General features: G+C 39.9%; 8 non-coding genes across 8 annotated transcripts; all 8 read left to right on the top strand.

Moving 5' to 3' along the window:
* Positions 1-1,008: 1,008 nt before the first annotated feature.
* On the top strand, positions 1,009-1,081 carry TRNAF-GAA (transfer RNA phenylalanine (anticodon GAA)). The gene has a single exon. It is a non-coding gene; the product is annotated as a tRNA-Phe (tRNA).
* Positions 1,082-2,156: 1,075 nt separating this feature from the next.
* TRNAF-GAA (transfer RNA phenylalanine (anticodon GAA)) lies at positions 2,157-2,229 on the top strand. Its single transcript has one exon. It is a non-coding gene; the product is annotated as a tRNA-Phe (tRNA).
* A 494-nt stretch (positions 2,230-2,723) lies between these two features.
* TRNAF-GAA (transfer RNA phenylalanine (anticodon GAA)) lies at positions 2,724-2,796 on the top strand. Its single transcript has one exon. It is a non-coding gene; the product is annotated as a tRNA-Phe (tRNA).
* Positions 2,797-5,036: 2,240 nt separating this feature from the next.
* Positions 5,037-5,109, top strand: TRNAF-GAA (transfer RNA phenylalanine (anticodon GAA)). Its single transcript has one exon. It is a non-coding gene; the product is annotated as a tRNA-Phe (tRNA).
* Positions 5,110-6,782: 1,673 nt separating this feature from the next.
* TRNAF-GAA (transfer RNA phenylalanine (anticodon GAA)) lies at positions 6,783-6,855 on the top strand. Its single transcript has one exon. It is a non-coding gene; the product is annotated as a tRNA-Phe (tRNA).
* A 1,075-nt stretch (positions 6,856-7,930) lies between these two features.
* On the top strand, positions 7,931-8,003 carry TRNAF-GAA (transfer RNA phenylalanine (anticodon GAA)). The gene has a single exon. It is a non-coding gene; the product is annotated as a tRNA-Phe (tRNA).
* Positions 8,004-10,812: 2,809 nt separating this feature from the next.
* On the top strand, positions 10,813-10,885 carry TRNAL-GAG (transfer RNA leucine (anticodon GAG)). The gene has a single exon. It is a non-coding gene; the product is annotated as a tRNA-Leu (tRNA).
* Positions 10,886-12,557: 1,672 nt separating this feature from the next.
* On the top strand, positions 12,558-12,630 carry TRNAF-GAA (transfer RNA phenylalanine (anticodon GAA)). The gene has a single exon. It is a non-coding gene; the product is annotated as a tRNA-Phe (tRNA).
* The last annotated feature ends 886 nt before the right edge of the window (positions 12,631-13,516 follow it).

Below are 13,516 nucleotides of genomic sequence, written 5' to 3'. Positions count from 1 at the left end.
AATTAATAAAACCTTTCATCAACCTAATTGACATACCATCAGTACAAGACAGTACGTGTTTTCTATCTTTCTTTGAAAATGGATTCCACCTCTCTTGCCTTCAGCTTTGACTTCCATTATTTGCCGTTTCTATCTCGATTTTAGGGTAAACTGTAGCCTGCATCATTTTCCATCTAACCTTGGACCAAAGTGTCAGATGATATAGCTTGCTTCCTCATGCCACACATTTCTGTGTATTAGATTGCTAGCCTATTTAGCGTTTAGAAAAAAAGAAATACCTAGCTTGCGCAATAAAAAATAAATTGACTAATTGTGCCCAGTTAGCTGCAGAAGGATACAGCATACTTTAACACATAGATGTACCCTCCTAGTGATTGATCAGATGCCCACTTGTTGCCTGCAATGATTAAGAATCATCAGGAAGGTATTCTCTGACAACTGGCCGAAATAGCTCATTTGGGAGAGCGTTAAACTGAAGATCTAAAGCTCTCTGGTTCAATCCCGGGTTTTGGCAAGGACTGAGCACCTAGCTAATTAGGTGTAGTTCTCTCTTGGAGTCAGCTTCAGTAGACATTTTAGTTCATAGATGAAACCTTTTAATAACCTGTTCGACATACCATCAGTAGAGCACAGCACTTGCGTTCTATCTTCCTTTCAAAATGGCTTCCACCTCTCTTGCCTTCAGCTTTGACTTCCATTATTTCCAGTTTCTATCTTGATTTTAATGTAAACCTTAGGCTGCATCATCTTACATTTTCCCATGAACCAAGCTGTCAGATGATATAGCTTGCTTACTCATCCCACACATTTGTGTGCCTATTCAGAGTTTGGAATAAAAGAAGTACCTAGGTTGCGCACCAAAAAAGTAAATGAGTAATTGCACCCAGTTAGCTGCAGAAGGATACCGGAAGTTTAAGACATAGCTGTACCCTCAAAGTGAATGATTTCGAGGTGTATGTCTTGTCTACAATGATTAAGAAGAATACGGAGGGACCTGTGAAATAAGTGGCCGAAATAGCTCAGTTGGGAGAGCGTTAGATTGAAGATCTAAAGGTCCCTGGTTCAATCCCGGGTTTTGGCAAGGACTGAGCACCTAGCTAATTAGGTGTAGTTCTCTCTTGGAGTCAGCTTCAGTAGACATTTTCGTTCATAGATGAAACCTTTTAATAACCTGATCAACATACCATCAGTAGAGCACAGCACTTGCGTTCTATCTTCCTTTCAAAATGGCTTCCACCTCTGTTGCCTTCAGCTTTGACTTCCATTATTTCCAGTTTCTATCTTGATTTTAATGTAAAGCTTAGGCTGCGTCATCTTCCATTTTCCCATGAACCAAGCTGTCAGATGATATAGCTTGCTTACTCATCCCACACATTTGTGTGCCTATTCAGAGTTTGGAATAAAAGAAGTACCTAGGTTGCGCACCAAAAAAGTAAATGAGTAAATGCACCCAGTTAGCTGCAGAAGGATACCGGAAGTTTAAGACATAGCTGTACCCTCAAAGTGAATGATTTCGAGGTGTATGTCTTGTCTACAATGATTAAGAAGAAAACGGAGGGACCTGTGAAATAACTGGCCGAAATAGCTCAGTTGGGAGAGTGTTAGACTGAAGATCTAAAGGTCCCTGGTTCAATCCCGGGTTTCGACAAAGACTCAGAAGGCAGCTTGTTAGGCGTGTTTCTTTCTTGGATTCAGCTTCTGGTGACGTTTTATTTAATTGATAAAACCTTTCATCAACCTAATTGACATACCATCAGTACAAGACAGTACGTGTTTTCTATCTTCCTTTGAAAATGGTTTCCACCTCTCTTGCCTTCAGCTTTGACTTCGATTATTTGCCGTTTCTATCTCGATTTTAGGGTAAACTGTAGCCTGCATCATTTTCCATCTAACCTTGGACCAAAGTGTCAGATGATATAGCTTGCTTCCTCATGCCACACATTTCTGTGTATTAGATTGCTAGCCTATTTAGCGTTTAGAAAAAAAGAAATACCTAGCTTGCGCAATAAAAAATAAATTGACTAATTGTGCCCAGTTAGCTGCAGAAGGATACAGCATACTTTAACACATAGATGTACCCTCCTAGTGATTGATCAGATGCCCACTTGTTGCCTACAATGATTAAGAATCATCAGGAAGGTATTCTCTGACAACTGGCCGAAATAGCTCAGTTGGGAGAGCGTTAGACTGAAGATCTAAAGGTCCCTGGTTCAATCCCGGGTTTCGGCAAGGACTGAGCACCTAGCTAATTAGGTGTAGTTCTCTCTTGGAGTCAGCTTCAGTAGACATTTTAGTTCATAGATGAAACCTTTCAATAACCTGATCGACATACCATCAGTAGAGCACAGCACTTGCGTTCTATCTTCCTTTCAAAATGGCTTCCACCTCTGTTGCCTTCAGCTTTGACTTCCATTATTTCCAGTTTGTATCTTGATTTTAATGTAAAGCTTAGGCTGCATCATCTTCTATTTTCCCATGAACCAAGCTGTCAGATGATATAGCTTGCTTACTCATCCCACACATTTGTGTGCCTATTCAGAGTTTGGAATAAAAGAAGTACCTAGGTTGCGCACCAAAAAAGTAAATGAGTAAATGCACCCAGTTAGCTGCAGAAGGATACCGGAAGTTTAAGACATAGCTGTACCATCAAAGTGAATGATTTGGAGGTGTATGTCTTGTCTACAATGATTAAGAAGAAAACGGAGGGAGCTGTGAAATAACTGGCCGAAATAGCTCAGTTGGGAGAGCGTTAGACTGAAGATCTAAAGGTCCCTGGTTCAATCCCGGGTTTCGGCAAAGACTCAGAAGACAGCTTTTTAGGCGTGTTTCTTTCTTGGATTCAGCTTCTGGTGACGTTTTATTTAATTGATAAAACCTTTCATCAACCTAATTGACATACCATCAGTACAAGACAGTACTTGTTTTCTATCTTCCTTTCAAAATGGATTCCACCTCTCTTGCCTTCAGCTTTGACTTCCATTATTTACTGTTTCTATCTTGATTTTTAGGTAACCCGCAGTCTGCATCAGTCTCCATCTTCCCTTGAACCAAAGTGTCGGATGAAATAGCTTGCTTACTCATGCCACACATTTCTGTGCATTAGATTGCTAGCCTATTTAGAGTTTAGAAAAAAAGAAATACCTAGCTTGCAGAATAAAAAACAAATTCCCTAATTACACCCAGTTAACTGGAGAAGGATACAACAAAGTTTAAGACATAGCTGTACCCTCACAGTGAATGATTTAGACTTCTGTGTCTTGTCTACAATGATTAAAAATGATACGGAAAGCTTTTCATGACACCTGGCTAAAATATCTCAGTTAGGATAATGTTAGACTAAAGATAAAAAAGGTCCTTGGTTCAATCCTGGGTTGTGCCAAAGACCAAGCACTCAGCTTGTTAGGCATGTTTCTTTCTTGGAGTCACTCTCAAGTGACATTTTATTTCATTGATAAAAACTTGCATCAACCTGATCGACATGCCATCGGTACAAAAGAGAACTTATTTTCTATCTTCCTTTCAAAATGGCTTCCACCTCTCTTGCCTTCAGCTTTGACTTCCATTATTTCCCGTTTCTATCTTGATTTTAATGTAAACCGTAGCCGGCGTCATCTTCCATTTTCCCATGAGCCAAACTGTCAAATGATATAGCTTGCTTGGTCATGCCACACATTTCTGTTTATGAGAGTGGTAGCCTATTCAGAGTTTAGAAAAAAAGAAGTACCTACCTCGCGTAGCAAAAAAGTAAAGGAGTAATTGCCCCCAGTTAGCTACAGAAGGATACAGCAAAGTGTAACACATAGCTGTACCCTCACAGTGAATGATTGCGACTTATATTTCTTGTCTACAATGATTAACAATAATAAGGAAGGCACTGTGAAAAAACGGGCTGAAAGAGCTCAGTTGCGAGGACGTCAAACTTTAGATCTAAGGGTCCCTGGTTAAATCCTTGGTTTGGTCAAAGACTGAGCAGCTAGTTCGTCAGGCAAGTTTCTTTTTTGGAGTCAGCTTCCGGTGACGTTTTATTTAATTAATAAAACCTTTCATCAACCTAATTGACATACCATCAGTACAAGACAGTACGTGTTTTCTATCTTTCTTTGAAAATGGATTCCACCTCTCTTGCCTTCAGCTTTGACTTCCATTATTTGCCGTTTCTATCTCGATTTTAGGGTAAACTGTAGCCTGCATCATTTTCCATCTAACCTTGGACCAAAGTGTCAGATGATATAGCTTGCTTCCTCATGCCACACATTTCTGTGTATTAGATTGCTAGCCTATTTAGCGTTTAGAAAAAAAGAAATACCTAGCTTGCGCAATAAAAAATAAATTGACTAATTGTGCCCAGTTAGCTGCAGAAGGATACAGCATACTTTAACACATAGATGTACCCTCCTAGTGATTGATCAGATGCCCACTTGTTGCCTGCAATGATTAAGAATCATCAGGAAGGTATTCTCTGACAACTGGCCGAAATAGCTCATTTGGGAGAGCGTTAAACTGAAGATCTAAAGCTCTCTGGTTCAATCCCGGGTTTTGGCAAGGACTGAGCACCTAGCTAATTAGGTGTAGTTCTCTCTTGGAGTCAGCTTCAGTAGACATTTTAGTTCATAGATGAAACCTTTTAATAACCTGTTCGACATACCATCAGTAGAGCACAGCACTTGCGTTCTATCTTCCTTTCAAAATGGCTTCCACCTCTCTTGCCTTCAGCTTTGACTTCCATTATTTCCAGTTTCTATCTTGATTTTAATGTAAAGCTTAGGCTGCATCATCTTCCATTTTCCCATGAACCAAGCTGTCAGATGATATAGCTTGCTTACTCATCCCACACATTTGTGTGCCTATTCAGAGTTTGGAATAAAAGAAGTACCTAGGTTGCGCACCAAAAAAGTAAATGAGTAATTGCACCCAGTTAGCTGCAGAAGGATACCGGAAGTTTAAGACATAGCTGTACCCTCAAAGTGAATGATTTCGAGGTGTATGTCTTGTCTACAATGATTAAGAAGAATACGGAGGGACCTGTGAAATAAGTGGCCGAAATAGCTCAGTTGGGAGAGCGTTAGACTGAAGATCTAAAGGTCCCTGGTTCAATCCCGGGTTTCGGCAAAGACTCAGAAGACAGCTTGTTAGGCGTGTTTCTTTCTTGGATTCAGCTTCTGGTGACGTTTTATTTAATTGATAAAACGTTTCATCGACCTAATTGACATACCATCAGTACAAGACAGTACTTGTTTTCTATCTTCCTTTCAAAATGGATTCCACCTCTCTTGCCTTCAGCTTTGACTTCCATTATTTACTGTTTCTGTCTTGATTTTTAGGTAACCCGCAGTCTGCATCAGTCTCCATCTTCCCTTGAACCAAAGTGTCGGATGAAATAGCTTGCTTACTCATGCCACACATTTCTGTGCATTAGATTGCTAGCCTATTTAGAGTTTAGAAAAAAAGAAATACCTAGCTTGCACAATAAAAAACGAATTCCCTAATTACACCCAGTTAACTGGAGAAGGATACAGCAAAGTTTAAGACATAGCTGTACCCTCACAGTGAATGATTTAGACTTCTGTGTCTTGTCTACAATGATTAAAAATGATACGGAAAGCTTTTCATGACACCTGGCTAAAATATCTCAGTTGGGAGAATGTTAGACTAAAGATAAAAAAGGTCCTTGGTCCAATCCTGGGTTGTGCCAAAGACCAAGCACTCAGCTTGTTAGGCATGTTTCTTTCTTGGAGTCACTCTCAAGTGACATTTTATTTCATTGATAAAAACTTGCATCAACCTGATCGACATGCCATCGGTACAAAAGAGCACTTATTTTCTATCTTCCTTTCAAAATGGCTTCCACCTCTCTTGCCTTCAGCTTTGACTTCCATTATTTCCCGTTTCTATCTTGATTTTGATGTAAACCGTAGGCGGCGTCATCTTCCATTTTCCCATGAGCCAAACTGTCAGATGATATAGCTTGCTTAGTCATGCCACACATTTCTGTTTATGAGAGTGGTAGCCTATTCAGAGTTTAGAAAAAAAGAAGTACCTAGCTCGCGTAGCAAAAAAGTAAAGGAGTAATTGCCCCCAGTTAGCTACAGAAGGATACAGCAAAGTGTAACACATAGCTGTACCCTCACAGTGAATGATTGCGACTTATATTTCTTGTCTACAATGATTAATAATAATAAGGAAGGCACTGTGAAAAAACGGGCTGAAAGAGCTCAGTTGCGAGGACGTCAAACTTTAGATCTAAGGGTCCCTGGTTAAATTCTTGGTTTGGTCAAAGACTGAGCAGCTAGTTCGTCAGGCAAGTTTCTTTTTTGGAGTCAGCTTCCGGTGACGTTTTATTTAATTAATAAAACCTTTCATCAACCTAATTGACATACCATCAGTACAAGACAGTACGTGTTTTCTATCTTCCTTTGAAAATGGATTCCACCTCTCTTGCCTTCAGCTTTGACTTCCATTATTTCCCGTTTCTATCTCGATTTTAGGGTAAACTGTAGCCTGCATCATTTTCCATCTAACCTTGGACCAAAGTGTCAGATGATATAGCTTGCTTCCTCATGCCACACATTTCTGTGTATTAGATTGCTAGCCTATTTAGCGTTTAGAAAAAAAGAAATACCTAGCTTGCGCAATAAAAAATAAATTGACTAATTGTGCCCAGTTAGCTGCAGAAGGATACAGCATACTTTAACACATAGATGTACCCTCCTAGTGATTGATCAGATGCCCACTTGTTGCCTACAATGATTAAGAATCATCAGGAAGGTATTCTTTGACAACTGGCCGAAATAGCTCAGTTGGGAGAGCGTTAGACTGAAGATCTAAAGGTCCCTGGTTCAATCCCGGGTTTTGGCAAGGACTGAGCACCTAGCTAATTAGGTGTAGTTCTCTCTTGGAGTCAGCTTCAGTAGACATTTTAGTTCATAGATGAAACCTTTCAATAACCTGATCGACATACCATCAGTAGAGCACAGCACTTGCGTTCTATCTTCCTTTGAAAATGGCTTCCACCTCTCTTGCCTTCAGCTTTGACTTCCATTATTTCCAGTTTCTATCTTGATTTTAATGTAAAGCTTAGGCTGCATCATCTTCTATTTTCCCATGAACCAAGCTGTCAGATGATATAGCTTGCTTACTCAGCCCACACATTTGTGTGCCTATTCAGAGTTTGGAATAAAAGAAGTACCTAGGTTGCGCACCAAAAAAGTAAATGAGTAAATGCACCCAGTTAGCTGCAGAAGGATACCGGAAGTTTAAGACATAGCTGTACCCTCAAAGTGAATGATTTCGAGGTGTATGTCTTGTCTACAATGATTAAGAAGAAAACGGAGGGACCTGTGAAATAACTGGCCGAAATAGCTCAGTTGGGAGAGTGTTAGACTGAAGATCTAAAGGTCCCTGGTTCAATCCCGGGTTTCGACAAAGACTCAGAAGGCAGCTTGTTAGGCGTGTTTCTTTCTTGGATTCAGCTTCTGGTGACGTTTTATTTAATTGATAAAACCTTTCATCAACCTAATTGACATACCATCAGTACAAGACAGTACGTGTTTTCTATCTTCCTTTGAAAATGGTTTCCACCTCTCTTGCCTTCAGCTTTGACTTCGATTATTTGCCGTTTCTATCTCGATTTTAGGGTAAACTGTAGCCTGCATCATTTTCCATCTAACCTTGGACCAAAGTGTCAGATGATATAGCTTGCTTCCTCATGCCACACATTTCTGTGTATTAGATTGCTAGCCTATTTAGCGTTTAGAAAAAAAGAAATACCTAGCTTGCGCAATAAAAAATAAATTGACTAATTGTGCCCAGTTAGCTGCAGAAGGATACAGCATACTTTAACACATAGATGTACCCTCCTAGTGATTGATCAGATGCCCACTTGTTGCCTACAATGATTAAGAATCATCAGGAAGGTATTCTCTGACAACTGGCCGAAATAGCTCAGTTGGGAGAGCGTTAGACTGAAGATCTAAAGGTCCCTGGTTCAATCCCGGGTTTCGGCAAGGACTGAGCACCTAGCTAATTAGGTGTAGTTCTCTCTTGGAGTCAGCTTCAGTAGACATTTTAGTTCATAGATGAAACCTTTCAATAACCTGATCGACATACCATCAGTAGAGCACAGCACTTGCGTTCTATCTTCCTTTCAAAATGGCTTCCACCTCTGTTGCCTTCAGCTTTGACTTCCATTATTTCCAGTTTGTATCTTGATTTTAATGTAAAGCTTAGGCTGCATCATCTTCTATTTTCCCATGAACCAAGCTGTCAGATGATATAGCTTGCTTACTCATCCCACACATTTGTGTGCCTATTCAGAGTTTGGAATAAAAGAAGTACCTAGGTTGCGCACCAAAAAAGTAAATGAGTAAATGCACCCAGTTAGCTGCAGAAGGATACCGGAAGTTTAAGACATAGCTGTACCATCAAAGTGAATGATTTGGAGGTGTATGTCTTGTCTACAATGATTAAGAAGAAAACGGAGGGAGCTGTGAAATAACTGGCCGAAATAGCTCAGTTGGGAGAGCGTTAGACTGAAGATATAAAGGTCCCTGGTTCAATCCCGGGTTTCGGCAAAGACTCAGAAGACAGCCTTTTAGGCGTGTTTCTTTCTTGGATTCAGCTTCTGGTGACGTTTTATTTAATTGATAAAACCTTTCATCAACCTAATTGACATACCATCAGTACAAGACAGTACTTGTTTTCTATCTTCCTTTCAAAATGGATTCCACCTCTCTTGCCTTCAGCTTTGACTTCCATTATTTACTGTTTCTATCTTGATTTTTAGGTAACCCGCAGTCTGCATCAGTCTCCATCTTCCCTTGAACCAAAGTGTCGGATGAAATAGCTTGCTTACTCATGCCACACATTTCTGTGCATTAGATTGCTAGCCTATTTAGAGTTTAGAAAAAAAGAAATACCTAGCTTGCAGAATAAAAAACAAATTCCCTAATTACACCCTATTAACTGGAGAAGGATACAACAAAGTTTAAGACATAGCTGTACCCTCACAGTGAATGATTTAGACTTCTGTGTCTTGTCTACAATGATTAAAAATGATACGGAAAGCTTTTCATGACACCTGGCTAAAATATCTCAGTTAGGATAATGTTAGACTAAAGATAAAAAAGGTCCTTGGTTCAATCCTGGGTTGTGCCAAAGACCAAGCACTCAGCTTGTTAGGCATGTTTCTTTCTTGGAGTCACTCTCAAGTGACATTTTATTTCATTGATAAAAACTTGCATCAACCTGATCGACATGCCATCGGTACAAAAGAGAACTTATTTTCTATCTTCCTTTCAAAATGGCTTCCACCTCTCTTGCCTTCAGCTTTGACTTCCATTATTTCCCGTTTCTATCTTGATTTTAATGTAAACCCTAGCCGGCGTCATCTTCCATTTTCCCATGAGCCAAACTGTCAGATGATATAGCTTGCTTGGTCATGCCACACATTTCTGTTTATGAGAGTGGTAGCCTATTCAGAGTTTAGAAAAAAAGAAGTACCTACCTCGCGTAGCAAAAAAGTAAAGGAGTAATTGCCCCCAGTTAGCTACAGAAGGATACAGCAAAGTGTAACACATAGCTGTACCCTCACAGTGAATGATTGCGACTTATATTTCTTGTCTACAATGATTAACAATAATAAGGAAGGCACTGTGAAAAAACGGGCTGAAAGAGCTCAGTTGCGAGGACGTCAAACTTTAGATCTAAGGGTCCCTGGTTAAATCCTTGGTTTGGTCAAAGACTGAGCAGCTAGTTCGTCAGGCAAGTTTCTTTTTTGGAGTCAGCTTCCGGTGACGTTTTATTTAATTAATAAAACCTTTCATCAACCTAATTGACATACCATCAGTACAAGACAGTACGTGTTTTCTATCTTTCTTTGAGAATGGATTCCACCTCTCTTGCCTTCAGCTTTGACTTCCATTATTTGCCGTTTCTATCTCGATTTTTGGGTAAACTGTAGCCTGCATCATTTTCCATCTAACCTTGGACCAAAGTGTCAGATGATATAGCTTGCTTCCTCATGCCACACATTTCTGTGTATTAGATTGCTAGCCTATTTAGCGTTTAGAAAAAAAGAAATACCTAGCTTGCGCAATAAAAAATAAATTGACTAATTGTGCCCAGTTAGCTGCAGAAGGATACAGCATACTTTAACACATAGATGTACCCTCCTAGTGATTGATCAGATGCCCACTTGTTGCCTGCAATGATTAAGAATCGTCAGGAAGGTATTCTCTGACAACTGGCCGAAATAGCTCATTTGGGAGAGCGTTAAACTGAAGATCTAAAGCTCTCTGGTTCAATCCCGGGTTTCGGCAAGGACTGAGCACCTAGCTAATTAGGTGTAGTTCTCTCTTGGAGTCAGCTTCAGTAGACATTTTAGTTCATAGATGAAACCTTTTAATAACCTGTTCGACATACCATCAGTAGAGCACAGCACTTGCGTTCTATCTTCCTTTCAAAATGGCTTCCACCTCTCTTGCCTTCAGCTTTGACTTCCATTATTTCCAGTTTCTATCTTGATTTTAATGTAAACCTTAGGCTGCATCATCTTACATTTTCCCATGAACCAAGCTGTCAGATGATATAGCTTGCTTACTCATCCCACACATTTGTGTGCCTATTCAGAGTTTGGAATAAAAAAAAAGTACCTAGGTTGCGCACCAAAAAAGTAAATGAGTAATTTCACCCAGTTAGCTGCAGAAGGATACCGGAAGTTTAAGACATAGCTGTACCCTCAAAGTGAATGATTTCGAGGTGTATGTCTTGTCTACAATGATTAAGAAGAATACAGAGGGACCTGTGAAATAACTGGCCGAAATAGCTCAGTTGGGAGAGCGTTAGACTGAGGATCTAAAGGTCCCTGGTTCAATCCCGGGTTTCGGCAAAACTCAGAAGACAGCTTGTTAGGTGTGTTTCTTTCTTGGATTCAGCTTCTGGTGACGTTTTATTTAATTGATAAAACCTTTCATCAACCTAATTGACATACCATCAGTACAAGACAGTACTTGTTTTCTATCTTCCTTTCAAAATGGATTCCACCTCTCTTGCCTTCAGCTTTGACTTCCATTATTTACTGTTTCTATCTTGATTTTTAGGTAACCCGCAGTCTGCATCAGTCTCCATCTTCCCTTGAACCAAAGTGTCGGATGAAATAGCTTGCTTACTCATGCCACACATTTCTGTGCATTAGATTGCTAGCCTATTTAGAGTTTAGAAAAAAAGAAATACCTAGCTTGCACAATAAAAAACGAATTCCCTAATTACACCCAGTTAACTGGAGAAGGATACAGCAAAGTTTAAGACATAGCTGAACCCTCACAGTGAATGATTTAGACTTCTGTGTCTTGTCTACAATGATTAAAAATGATACGGAAAGCTTTTCATGACACCTGGCTAAAATATCTCAGTTGGGAGAATGTTAGACTAAAGATAAAAAAGGTCCTTGGTTCAATCCTGGGTTGTGCCAAAGACCAAGCACTCAGCTTGTTAGGCATGTTTCTTTCTTGGAGTCACTCTCAAGTGACATTTTATTTCATTGATAAAAACTTGCATCAACCTGATCGACATGCCATCGGTACAAAAGAGCACTTATTTTCTATCTTCCTTTCAAAATGGCTTCCACCTCTCTTGCCTTCAGCTTTGACTTCCATTATTTCCCGTTTCTATCTTGATTTTGATGTAAACCGTAGGCGGCGTCATCTTCCATTTTCCCATGAGCCAAACTGTCAGATGATATAGCTTGCTTAGTCATGCCACACATTTCTGTTTATGAGAGTGGTAGCCTATTCAGAGTTTAGAAAAAAAGAAGTACCTAGCTCGCGTAGCAAAAAAGTAAAGGAGTAATTGCCCCCAGTTAGCTACAGAAGGATACAGCAAAGTGTAACACATAGCTGTACCCTCACAGTGAATGATTGCGACTTATATTTCTTGTCTACAATGATTAATAATAATAAGGAAGGCACTGTGAAAAAACGGGCTGAAAGAGCTCAGTTGCGAGGACGTCAAACTTTAGATCTAAGGGTCCCTGGTTAAATTCTTGGTTTGGTCAAAGACTGAGCAGCTAGTTCGTCAGGCAAGTTTCTTTTTTGGAGTCAGCTTCCGGTGACGTTTTATTTAATTAATAAAACCTTTCATCAACCTAATTGACATACCATCAGTACAAGACAGTACGTGTTTTCTATCTTCCTTTGAAAATGGATTCCACCTCTCTTGCCTTCAGCTTTGACTTCCATTATTTCCCGTTTCTATCTCGATTTTAGGGTAAACTGTAGCCTGCATCATTTTCCATCTAACCTTGGACCAAAGTGTCAGATGATATAGCTTGCTTCCTCATGCCACACATTTCTGTGTATTAGATTGCTAGCCTATTTAGCGTTTAGAAAAAAAGAAATACCTAGCTTGCGCAATAAAAAATAAATTGACTAATTGTGCCCAGTTAGCTGCAGAAGGATACAGCATACTTTAACACATAGATGTACCCTCCTAGTGATTGATCAGATGCCCACTTGTTGCCTACAATGATTAAGAATCATCAGGAAGGTATTCTTTGACAACTGGCCGAAATAGCTCAGTTGGGAGAGCGTTAGACTGAAGATCTAAAGGTCCCTGGTTCAATCCCGGGTTTTGGCAAGGACTGAGCACCTAGCTAATTAGGTGTAGTTCTCTCTTGGAGTCAGCTTCAGTAGACATTTTAGTTCATAGATGAAACCTTTCAATAACCTGATCGACATACCATCAGTAGAGCACAGCACTTGCGTTCTATCTTCCTTTGAAAATGGCTTCCACCTCTCTTGCCTTCAGCTTTGACTTCCATTATTTCCAGTTTCTATCTTGATTTTAATGTAAAGCTTAGGCTGCATCATCTTCTATTTTCCCATGAACCAAGCTGTCAGATGATATAGCTTGCTTACTCAGCCCACACATTTGTGTGCCTATTCAGAGTTTGGAATAAAAGAAGTACCTAGGTTGCGCACCAAAAAAGTAAATGAGTAAATGCACCCAGTTAGCTGCAGAAGGATACCGGAAGTTTAAGACATAGCTGTACCCTCAAAGTGAATGATTTCGAGGTGTATGTCTTGTCTACAATGATTAAGAAGAAAACGGAGGGACCTGTGAAATAACTGGCCGAAATAGCTCAGTTGGGAGAGTGTTAGACTGAAGATCTAAAGGTCCCTGGTTCAATCCCGGGTTTCGACAAAGACTCAGAAGGCAGCTTGTTAGGCGTGTTTCTTTCTTGGATTCAGCTTCTGGTGACGTTTTATTTAATTGATAAAACCTTTCATCAACCTAATTGACATACCATCAGTACAAGACAGTACGTGTTTTCTATCTTCCTTTGAAAATGGTTTCCACCTCTCTTGCCTTCAGCTTTGACTTCGATTATTTGCCGTTTCTATCTCGATTTTAGGGTAAACTGTAGCCTGCATCATTTTCCATCTAACCTTGGACCAAAGTGTCAGATGATATAGCTTGCTTCCTCATGCCACACATTTCTGTGTATTAGATTGCTAGCCTA

Source organism: Pleurodeles waltl, chromosome 8 (assembly GCF_031143425.1).
Source record: "Pleurodeles waltl isolate 20211129_DDA chromosome 8, aPleWal1.hap1.20221129, whole genome shotgun sequence".
NCBI classification, from domain to species: domain Eukaryota; kingdom Metazoa; phylum Chordata; class Amphibia; order Caudata; family Salamandridae; genus Pleurodeles; species Pleurodeles waltl.
This window is presented reverse-complemented; position numbering and strand designations above follow the sequence as displayed.